The sequence below is a fragment of the Nyctereutes procyonoides genome, unplaced genomic scaffold (genome assembly GCF_905146905.1).
Source record: "Nyctereutes procyonoides isolate TBG_1078 unplaced genomic scaffold, NYPRO_anot_genome, whole genome shotgun sequence".
Lineage (NCBI taxonomy): Eukaryota > Metazoa > Chordata > Mammalia > Carnivora > Canidae > Nyctereutes > Nyctereutes procyonoides.
Genome location: NW_026574987.1, coordinates 1 through 8205, shown reverse-complemented (window position 1 = coordinate 8205; position 8205 = coordinate 1). Strand labels below are relative to the sequence as shown.

Here is an 8205-nt window from a genome sequence, read left to right as displayed (position 1 = left end):
GCCAATAGGGAGAGGAAAGGAGAGAGGGACTGAAGGAGGAAGGACAGGTCAGAAATGTATATAGCTTAGGTGCTGGTGAAATGAAGCCAGCAGATATACCAAGAATTAGCACTGGGTTCTGGAGTAGTAAATATAACAGATTTCAGGAGATTGTTATGTCTTCCATCTATATCTGTGTTGCTGCTGCTCCTCCTCAGAGTGAGGGAAAAAACAGTCAACCCTTAATTTGTTAGTACTCCTCAAAGTAACCTCCTCCGTGAAGTGTGCCCTGACCTTCCATTCATTACTACTCTAGAGAAAAATGACCTCTCCTTTCTTTTAGGTATATATTTTATCACCTTGCCCAATATATATTATTATTGTTATTTCTTATATATCTGTCTCTCCTGTAGCCTAAGGTTTCTGAGGGTGGGGCTATGTTTTCCTTTTAAAATTAATTATTTTTGAATAGGATATTAATGAATATAGTTCAAAACACAGAAGGCTCATTAAAATATGTGAGAAATATTTTCCTCTCCTCTACCCCTGTCCTCCAGTCATCCAATTTTTTCCTAAGCCCTGGCTATAGTTTCTTCTGAATTCTTCCACAGTCAATCTAGTCCAACAGGTATATACATATGTATACTCATTTTTTCTTATGCAAGTGGTCATATATTATATACATTCCTCTATGTCTCGCACCTGAACAACAGAGCTTAGAGATTGTACCATATCAGTATAAAATCAACTTCATTATTTTTAGAAGCTGAGTAATACTCTACTAGTCAATGTACTATTGAATAGTACATTCAATAAATTATTGAATGTACTGTACTTTACTTAACCAGTATCCTACTGACATGTTTAAGTTGCTTCCAAGCTTCTACTACATATATGTCTTAATCATCTTTATATTCCCAGTGCCTCAGTGTCTAGCTTAGAGTAAATATTCAATAAATATTATTTAATAAAAGAATGCATGTAATCAAGTAAGATGTGGGAAGTAGGCTTTACACAGCACTACACTAAAAGGAGCCTACATTTTCATGTTAATATCTGGAATGACAAAAAGGATGTGAATTTCTGTAAATTTTATATACCTCCAAATTAAATATATATATATATATATATATATATATATATATATATATATATATTCTTTTTTTTATAACAAAGCATTCTAGGAGAGAAAAACATAACACCATAAAGGGACAATATAAGCCAGATCCTTTAAAAATTATTAAGACTTGGCAATTCTGCTTTTCAAACTATTTTATTATGACAATTTAATGCTAGATGGGGAACTTGAAAATAAAATAAATATAATAAAATCTATAATTCATATGTAAGCCAGTATAACAAGATAACAAATTTATGTCTAGATCTTCACGTATTGTTCAGCAAAGAAAATATCGAGTACACAGCTTTCTTTTAGGAAAGAAGTTTTGTAAGGGAGTTGCCAAAAGGACTATATTATTTATCTCTGGAAGTTTTGTGTCAAATAATAACCCATGTAGTATGAGAGTGACTCAGAATCAAGGAGCATGAGAAAGGGGACTGGAAGAAGGGAAAAGGCAAGGGCTAGAGGCCCACTTTCCTGGAAATCTGAGTTGATGATTCCAAGGGAGTGGATACATTACTTTGGCAGTCCCTGACTTAGGCAATGGATGGATAGTCTTGCTTCACCAAATATCCACACTTACCATTTCCCTCCACAGTCTTAATATTATGAATTCTGAAGCCTACTCTACATATCTTCTAACTTGAAATGCTCTTTTCTCACCAAAAGGCAGTAAATAAATGACTTTTGCTGAGTATCCCCCCCTTTTTTTGAAAGGTTTATTTATTTGAGAGAGGGAGAATGAGCACAAGTGGGAGGCATTGAGGGAGAGGGAATAAGTCTTAAGCAGACTCTGCACTGGGTGCCCAAGTGGGGTTTGATCCCATGACCTTGAGAGCAAGACCTGAACTGAAACCAAAAATTGGATGGCCAACCAACTGTGCCATTCAGGCACCCCTCCTTCTTATTTTAAACCTACATTTAGGTTTTATATTAGCTCTGTGTTACTACCTAACAAATTACCCTCAAACAAAGTGGCCAAAAGAATAATAAATATTTATAATCCCACAGTTTCTGTGGGTCAGGAATTTGGGAGAAGCACAGGCAGGTGCTTTTGTATCAGGTTCTATCTCTGTCTTCTTTATTCTTTATTCATTTTTTTATTTTTTTTTTGCCAGAATAGTCTAGATGAGATTACTGTCATTCAAATATTTTACAGAATCAGGAATGCAGCAACTGGGTCTAGGTAGGATAAAAAAAGTAAAAAAAACTGCAGGTTTGTATATGTTGGTCTATTTACATATGTAACAGGCTTTCCTCCACAGGAGGCACAGCAGCTGTACTTGTCTGATGCTTCCTTACAGATACAGTCCTGGGCACACTTGGCACTGTCCATGGGGCAGGAGAAGCAGTAGCTCTTCTTGAAGGAGATACATTTGCACTCTGCATCCGCAGGAGACAGAGCATCTGCAGGAGCCCCTGGTGGAGGAGGAGCCATTGGGGTCCATTTCAAGCTAAGGTGAGGATGGAGGTCCCAAGCGAGTGATGCTGGGAGGCACTGCTGTGGGCTGGAGGTGTAGAGGTTAGTTTCTTATGTGGATGTAGTCAAGAGGATGGCTGGAGATACAATTATGTAAAAGCCTGACTGGGGCTGGAAGGTGTTGCCTAAGATGCTTTGGTCACACAGCTATGGGACGGAGACCTTGGTTCATTGCCACGTAGACCTGTCCATTGAGCACTGTGGCATCCTCCATATACACCTGGCTTTCCTCATATAATGAACCAAAATCAAGAGAAGAGAGAGAACAAGGAAGAAGCTATGATACTTATAATCTAGCTTCAGAAGTTGTGTACTGTCACCTCTGCCATGTTCTATTTGTTGGAAGCAAGTCACTGACAGACAGTTCAGCCTACGATCTTGGGGAAGAGAATCAGGCTCTACCTTTTGAAAGGAGGAGCATTAAAAAATTTGTGGACATATGTTAAAGCTACCACAGGTTCTTTTTTTTTAATTTTTTATTTATGATAGTCACACACACAGAGAGAGAGAGAGGCAGAGACATAGGCAGAGGGAGAAGCAGGCTCCATGCACCGGGAGCCCGACGTGGGATTCGATCCCGGGTCTCCAGGATCACGCCCTGGGCCAAAGGCAGGCGCCAAACCCCTGCGCCACCCAGGGATCCCTACCACAGGTTCTTAAATAGAACAAGCAGAGCCATTTCAGTAAGTGACTGACATCACAATCCCCATTTCTTTGGCTTACAAATAGTAGACTCCTTAAGAAAATATACTTTTACTTTAAGTTTGCTTATGGATTTTCACCTTTAATCATACTATTGAATCAAATGCTTTCTTCCCTGTAAAATCAGCTGACTTCCTTATGTTAGAAACAAGTAAGATAGAGAATAAAATTCTTTTTTGAAAGTTTTTATTCAAATTCCAGTTAGTTAACACACAGGTAATAATAGTTTTAGTATAAAATACGTGATTCATTGCTTCCATACGTTACCCAGTGACCGTCAAAACAAAAGCATTCCTTCAACCCCATACCTATTTCACCCATCCCCTTGTCCACACCCCTTCTGGTAATCATCATTTTGTTCTCTATAGCTAAGAGTCTGTTTCTTGGTTCCTCACCCTCATTTTTCCCCCTTGTTCGTTTGTTTAGTTTCTTAAATTCCACATGTGAGTGAAATCATAAAGTATTCATCTTTCTCTGACTCATTTTGCTTATCATAGTACTCAGAATAAAATTCTTTTGAGTACTTGAAAAGACAGTATCTTGACTATACTCTGCTAGTGAAATATGCATAAAACAGAAAGAACTACAAGGGATGCTCCAGTGGCTCAGTGGTTGAGCATCTGCCTTTGGCTCAGAGCGTGATTTTGGAGTCCCCGGGGATCAAGTCCCACATCGGTGCCCCACAGGGAGCCTGCCTCTTCCTCTTCCTCTGCCTCTCTCTGTGTGTCTCTCATGAATAAATAAAATCTTTAAAAGAAAAAAAAGGGAACTACAAAAAATTTAATTAGTAGTTTTATTGTTAATAATAATAGTGTTAATATTAATAATAATACTGCTAATAGTAATATTTTAAGTATATTATACAATAAAGTAAATTAATGTAGTAAAAACAAATGCTGAGCCTTAGAGAAAAAGAGATGAATATGAAATCAAAATTAATATAAATCTACAATATTAAATTTAAAATAGAAATATCAGTATGAACTCATTATTTTTCTTCATATATCCTCTAACTTGAAAAATATGTATTTTACTGAAAATGCCTAAAAGCAACGGTTTCCAATACCAATGAGCACATCTAGCACCCAGACTGTGGTCTCTAAATAGATTATCCATTTGCAAAAAACGTAAGAAGAAACAAGCTATACAACACCACAAAAATAAAAATTAGCCAAATCCAGAGTTTAAGAAATTCTTCAAGACAAAGACCCAGATTCTAGAAGACATAAGAAAACATAAAAAAGAGGAAGGACTGTTATAGGTTAAAATATATTTAAGAGCCACAATGAACCTTGATTGATACTGATTCAAACAAAAACTTGCTATAAAAACACATCTTTTAGGGGTGCCTGGGGTTAGCTCAGTCAGTTAAGTGTCTGCCTTTGGCTCAGGTCATGATCCCAGAGTCCTGGAATCAACCTCTATATCAGGTTCCTGCGGAGGGAGCCTGCTTCTCCCTCTGCCCTTGCTCCTGCTCGGGCTCTCTTGCTCTCTCTCAAAGAAATCAGTAAAATCTTAATAATAATAATAATAATAATAATAATAATAATAATATAATATAATAATAATAATAAAAACATATTTTTTAGATAACCTGGGAAATCTGAATATGGACTGGGTATTGTATGGTATTAGGAAACTGTCAATATTTATTAAGTGAGATGATATTGTGGGTGTTAAAAAAAAAGCACTTATCTGTTAGAGATGTAGGCTCAGGTAAATACTCATAAATATGAGTAAAATGCTATGATGTATGAGGTTTCTTTAAAATTCTCACAACAAAACACAGTTGTGTTCCAGCCTGTTGAGGGACTCCAGGATCACACCCTGAGCCGAAGGCAGATGCTCAACCACTGAGCCACCCAGGCATCCCAGTTTGGCTCTTTATACTATAACAGAATATATAATCAAACTAGATAATAGAGTTCACTCGATGCACATAAAATGCATAATCACTATGTCTGAGGGATATTTTTTCAGTATATGTGAACCCTAGTAACACTGTCAACCAATCTTCAATTCAACATCTCATACTCATACACCACAGAACACGTCATCAAATAAAAGCTTTGATAAAACCACGATAGCTTACATCAATTTGTCAATGCCATTCCCTTCACCCATTAACAAAGTAAGCCTAATAAAAGAGAAGTCAAGGAGTCAAGGTTAATTTGACATGACTTGTTCTTAGTAATGCCTACAGATTCTCAAAGACCTCTACATTCTTGTATAAATGTCTCCCATATATCTAATAATTTATTCCTGATTTTTCTAAGCAATCACAATGAGCCAATCATGTATAATTCTCAAATTTCACCTTTTCCACATTTAAAAAATGTATTTCTTTTTAACAGTTTTATTGAGATATAAGTCACATGCCATACAACTGACCCATTTAAAAAATATAATTCAATGTTCTTTGGTATATTGAGAGAGTTGTGTAACTATAATCATAATCTGATTTTGGAATATTTTAATCCCCCTAAAAGAAACCCTTTAACCATGACCTGTTACTCTCCATTCCCCACTCTCTACCTTCCCTTCTTATTCTTATTTCTGTCTCTAAAGATTTAGACTACTGCAAATATTAATGGCTTTTCACTTTTTAAAAAATAGGGTATTATCTTTTAGTATCCCTCATCTTTTAGTATAAAAGTCAATTCCTTAAGACAGTATATATTCAAGTTCCTCCAACTCTGAAATATTTAAGAAGCTCACACTCCAGGTGCTGAATCCAGCATCAGGCTCCCAGGGCTTACCTGTCTGACTTCTTTAGTCTTGTGCCAACTAAGGCATCGGAGCAATACAATACTCAGATTCTAAATCTTTCTTCTGATCATCTTTGCATTACATAAGAGATTCCCCCAAGGTTAGCCTAGATCCTCATCTGACACTCCCAACATCCCTACTCCATCATCCAAATCAATGTCTTGCCCTACTTTGATTCTTAAGACTTTGGTTCTTAAGTCAGTCCAGAACCGACCTGGAGTTTTGGAAATCTCTCTTGGGCTAGGTTAAGCAACTTTTTGGGGCCCCCACTGTTTTTTTTGTTTTTCTTTTAAGTGATATAGAAATTTATTTTTTTTAAGTTTCTAAAGTGTCTTTATTCTATAAGGATCCTTCTGCCCCTCTTTTATTTTTTTATTTTTATTTTATTTTATTATTTTATTTTTTTAATAAATTAATTTTTATTGGTGTTCAATTTACCAACATACAGAATAACACCCAGTGCTCATCCCGTCAAGTGTCCCCCTCAGTGCCCGTCACCCATTCACCCCCAACCCCCACCCTCCTCCCCTTCCACCACCCCTAGTTCGTTTCCCAGAGTTAGGAGTCTTTATGTTCTGTCTCCCTTTCTGATATTTCCCACACATTTCTTCTCCCTTCCCTTATATTCCCTTTCACTATTATTCATATTCCCCAAGTGAATGAGAACATACACTGTTTGTCTTTCTCCGATTGACTTACTTCACTCAGCATAATACCCTCCAGTTCCATCCACGTTGAAGCAAATGGTGGGTATTGGTCATTTCTAATGGCTGAGTAATATTCCATTGTATACATAAACCACATCTTCTTTATCCATTCATCTTTCGATGGACACCGAGGCTCCTTCCACAGTTTGGCTATTGTGGACATGGCTGCTAGAAACATCGGGGTGCAGGTGTCCCGGCGTTTCATTGCATCTGTATCTTTGGGGTAAATCCCTAACAGTGCAATTGCTGGGTCGTAGGGAAGGTCTATTTTTAACTCTTTGAGGAACCTCCACACAGTTTTCCAGAGTGGCTGCACCAGTTCACATTCCCACCAACAGTGTAAGAGGGTTCCCTTTTCTCCGCATCCTCTCCAACATTTGTGGTTTCCTGCCTTGTTAATTTTCCCCATTCTCACTGGTGTGAGGTGGTATCTCATTGTGGTTTTGATTTGTATTTCCCTGATGGCAAGTGATGCAGAGCATTTTCTCATGTGCATGTTGGCCATGTCTATGTTTTCCTCTGTGAGATTTCTCTTCATGTCTTTTTGGGGCCCCCACTGTCAAACAGAGGGGGAAGAGGACAAAGAAGACAGTGACTTCACCTCACTGGGTTTCAGCTTTTAATTCTCATGGCCAGTCTCTAGACCTCCACCTCTGTCTTGTCAGTCAGGATACACCACAGTGCCAGAAGCACATGAGTCATAGGAACATACAGTTTGGCAAGAGGGGATGAGATAAATAGTGTGGAAATTATGGAGTCAGAGGCATGTGTCTTTGGTCTCTTACATCACTGAGGGAGTAAGAGAATGCTACCTATCTGCAAAGGGCAGACAGGAGATAACCAGTTCTAGCCTGGGAAGCAGAAATTGCCTAAAGCCAAGTTACAGATAGGACAAAAGAAGAACTGAGAAAGAAAAGAATACAAAGTAAAGTGCTCAGAGAAAAGACTCCTGACTAGGATAGGTCAGCCCTGGGCCATGAGGAGAGGGAGAAGTGCTTTGGCATGAGGTTTCTCTCTAATGGAGGCCAGCTTTAAAGAGGGGTAAAGGACAGAGAGGGCTCATACCATCACTGGTTCAAACCTGCATTCTTCTGGCCATTAAATTAGGCCCCAAGCAGAACTCTCTCCCCATAGAGCTCTTTTCTATGTGCGACCACCTACTAGCAAGTGATACATAATCAAAAAAGGAAAAAGAGCTTAAACTTTCCTGAAGAACTGTTTCACATTAGGAAGGGATACGCTCCAACTGTTATGCCTGTGGTTCCCAGTAGGCTTCTCCTGCCCTTCTTGTTAGACATTTCTTCTGAAGTATGTAGAACATAACTTCTTGAGCCCAGCTGATTAGCTCCCTTTCCTACCCTAGGAGTTTGAACCCAGAGACAACTTCCAATATCTAAAACAAGTAACAAGGTATTTTCAGCAAATGCTTCAGTCCTGTAGTGTGGTGC

General features: G+C 38.1%; 1 pseudogene; it reads right to left on the bottom strand.

The window, feature by feature from the left end:
* Positions 1 to 1144: 1144 nt before the first annotated feature.
* LOC129512200 (metallothionein-1-like) lies at positions 1145 to 2547 on the bottom strand (annotated as a pseudogene).
* Between the last annotated feature and the right edge of the window lie 5658 nt (positions 2548 to 8205).